The 3,880-nt window shown below is 42.9% G+C and overlaps 1 long non-coding RNA gene across 1 annotated transcript; it reads left to right on the top strand.

Annotated features, from left to right (window-relative positions):
- The first annotated feature begins 258 nt into the window (after nt 1-258).
- Nucleotides 259-3,662, top strand: LOC123332418. The gene is made up of 3 exons (XR_006549210.2): nt 259-336; nt 2,540-2,596; nt 3,458-3,662. It is a non-coding gene; the product is annotated as an uncharacterized LOC123332418 (long non-coding RNA).
- The last annotated feature ends 218 nt before the right edge of the window (nt 3,663-3,880 follow it).

Here is a 3,880-nt window from a genome sequence, read left to right as displayed (position 1 = left end):
AAGGAGAGGGGTGGTTTATGCTCCCAAAAGCCCAAACTCTCTCAAGGGTTTCAGCAAAGCATTTTTTACAGGCCACATAGGCAAGGGGCATCCCCCAGAATGTGATAACTTCATGCACAATTTTGATTGGCTGATGTAGAGGTAATAGGGCAGTTAACATTATCAATCCTTAGGTGCCAGAAGGCCTGGGGACTACAAGCTCCAGATCATCAAGTGGTTAATTTCTTCCATTTGGTGCTGGGTTTTAGCATCTGAAAACTCAGGAAATATGCATGAGATACTAGAGGGCAGCTACAACTGAGGATACCAGGGAGGAGTCTGCTCAAAGAAGGCCTGGTAGGTTACTGCTTGGTTACTAGATGACCATACTTTGAGAGCCACTCTTTTAGTGACTTGAAATGTTAAGTAACAGAAGAATCCCTTTCCTAGTAGAGCCAACTATGGGGGGCGGGGAGTAAGTTTTGTCCTTGGTTGTATTTCTTGTTTTTAAATCAAAGCCTATTTGAGGGACTTCCCTGGTGCCCGAGTAGTTAAGAATCTGCCAGCCAATGCAGGGTACAGGAGTTCAATGTCTGGTCTGAGAAAATCCCACATGCCTCAGAGAAACTCAACCTGGCTACTGAGCTAGCACTCTAAAGCCTCCAAACTACAATTACTGAAATTACTGAGGTGCGCATCCCACCCCACAACTACTGAAGCCCAAGTGCCCTAGAGCCTATGCTCCACAGCAAGATAAACCACGGCAATACCACAATGAGAAGGCCATACAACACAATGAAGAGAAGCCTACTGTCCCCACTCACCCCACCTTGCTGCAACTAGAGAAAGCCACCATGCAGCAAGGAAGACCCAGCACAGACAAAAATAAACAAATAAACCTAAAAAAGAAAAAGCCTATTTGAAACAGTGCTGCACTCAAGCAGTCCACAGACCTGTCTCTTGCTTCAACAGTGTTTGGACGGAACCGACCCACATATTCCCTGTCCTCTAGCCTCCACCACCCTCCAACCTTTTTTCCAGGTGCAACCTTTGGAATCCACCACTCCACTCTCCTCGGCCTCTGGAAGCAGCCAACATCAGTTTTGAGCTTAATTTAGTACTGTTTAACCATGAGCTCCCTGATTTGTCAGAATTATTCCATCTTGGTGGAGACTGCCGTTCACCCCCTGTTCAACACGCATCTGCGGGCACTTACCTCTTTCTGCGCTTCCATTTCAACCACAACAACGTGGCTCTGCACCAGCTAGGCCCACTTTTTTTTCCCCCAACTGGCCCAGGAGAAGCCAAGAACGCCTAGAGTCTTTGGAAAACACAAAACCAGTGTTGCGACTCCGCCCTCTTCCAGGACATGCAGGAGTTTCTCAAGAGAGTAGGGTAAAACCCATGATGCTGTGAAGCCGCCACTGTCATGAAGAAGAACCTGAACTGGGCCCTTCTGGATCCGTCTGCCCTGGTTCTCGCGAGCAGACTTCCACCTCCAATCATTCCTGGGGAGACCTGTCCTGGAGGAGCCGGTGAAACTCATATCAAGGCCTACCTCCTCAGGCTGGCGGCCCGCCAGGCCAGGCTGGATGAGTCTCTCTCGCAAAGGCTCACCCTCAAGCTCAACCAGGAGCCTCCAAAGCCCAGAGGCCTCTGAGGAGCCCCTCTGGCATCAGGGCTTCTCCCTGAATCCCCTTTCCGTAGCCACAAGGCAGCTGTTTAACCACTCTGGAGCCCTCTTTCATGCCTTGAACCAAATGGAAACAGTAAAGCTTTTTTGCAGGGCAGGGAATAAAAAGCATGTTTGAAACTCCAACAGTATAATGAGAAATAAATAGATATATGAATTAATGCCCTTTTTACATATGAATTGCTCTCACTGTATCTGTATGAAATAAGTTTGTCCCCCTACTGGACTGGTTCTCAAACTTTGCTGCTTGTTTGAATTACCTAAAGAGCTTAAACAAACAAACAAACAAACAAAAAAACTAGTGTCTGGGTCCCAGCCCCAGAGATTTTGATTTAATAGGTCTAGGAGGAGCGTGGGCACAGAGAGCTGAGTTCCCCAGGTGATTCTAATGTGCAGCAAATTTGTGAACTGCCTCTTGGCTTCAATCCAGCTAGTGATCAGATATTAAATCTAAGACACATGGGCTATTGCATGAGCTCTGTTGCTCTGTGTATTCCATTTTCTTCCTCCTGGAATATTTGTACCAGGTAAAATGATGGATAGTTGTGTAACTTTGCTGAAATGGACTGACGTTTTCAATTAGCTTGAAGGCAGGTTGGGGGTGAATGCAATAATGCATATAGCCCTAGGTGAGTGGCGAGAAGCTTTTTCAATTGAGTGCACTCTACTGTTCATGCCAATGGTAATACTTGTCCTTCTAATGCAGCTGTAAACTTTATAAGCCCACAGGTAGAGCGCATCACAAAATATTCACCCTTCCCCATTGGCCCACTCTCAAGCTCCACTCCCTTCCCCAACACACAAATGTACATCAGTGCGTTTGAGAGCAAAATAAACATATTGACCTTCAATTCTTCTCCTTTGCAGCTTCTCTCTTATCAGGAGATGTCAGCATTTAGTGCAAGGACAAATGCTTGCCTCTTGGTAAGTAATGCAGACCAAGCCTCCAAGAGACAAATAGCCTTTAGGGAGCAGGGGGAAATAGTCTTTCAAAAAGGTTGATGGCCTTTTCCAGGCATCTCATCTTAGAGATCAAATATCTAAGATAAAAATGGTAAAAGAAAAAGAAGAATAAAGGAAAGAAAGAAGAAAATATAACTCTCTTATCACGTTATAATAAGGCAATTTTCCTTAAAAAAAAAAAAAAAACCTTAAATTCTCTTTCCTAAATAAAATGTCCTATCCCATCTTTAGACTATTCCTCTTATTTCCTATATTATTCATGATGCTTAATTCCTCAAATAGCACATGGCTGAAAACAGAAGCTAACCTCTTGTTCAGCGTGAACTAAATCTTTTCCTAGAGCCCGCATGCAATGCACAATTTGGGGTTGGCCAATACAAATATTTTCTCTGAAATAAGTTGCAGTATTATGCCTTTTCCATACATTGTTAACACAATATAATTAATATAGTTACTATAATCAATATAGTTACTATAACTGCAACACATGGTATGATGCCACTTTGGTGATTTCCTTCATCCATGTAATTTTGAAATTTGACACTATATTTTTTTTTTTGTATTCTAATGAGCTTAATAATACCTTTCCAGGGATACAAAAATAAAATAAATCTGTAATATTCATGTGTGGTTTGCCCCTGGGGTGGATTATCATAATGGCGGGTGGGATATTTGAGCCTTTTCCCAAGTCATTAAAAAACCTCCAGCAAGCAGCCCTTGGTCCTCTCCAGGGGGTGGGAAGAAAGGATCTTTAATCATAATAATCCTGGGGGGAAAAATCTCGGAAATAAGACATCTGCTTCTGTGCCTGTTGTTTTGCAGAATAGCAACGATTGCTTTAGCAGCTTCCATTGCCATATGTGTACAATAAGTAAATGAACATAAAATTGAACGAACACATAAAAGAAGGATAAACCCACCCAGCTTAACAAATCCACTCTCTCACCTGCTGTGCCCTGAAACATGAAAAAAAGAATCCCTGGATCATAAGGATTAATAAAATAACAGTCTCTGTTAACAATACTGACAGGCGGTACTAAGGATCATTTGTCTGATGTGGGGACTGACAGCTGAGCTGCTTAATTCTTAAGCCTGCCCTCTTTTATCACTTTTCTCCTAATCAGGCAATAAACATCACCTATACATTTGCCTTAGAAAAAATTAAAAGTTTGTAGTCCAAACATTTCATTTTGTTTTCTGTCCAGCTGGAAATGAAATACGTGACTGAATTTTCTTCATCATTCA

Source organism: Bubalus bubalis, chromosome 3, assembly GCF_019923935.1.
Source record: "Bubalus bubalis isolate 160015118507 breed Murrah chromosome 3, NDDB_SH_1, whole genome shotgun sequence".
NCBI classification, from domain to species: Eukaryota; Metazoa; Chordata; class Mammalia; order Artiodactyla; family Bovidae; genus Bubalus; species Bubalus bubalis.
This window is presented reverse-complemented; position numbering and strand designations above follow the sequence as displayed.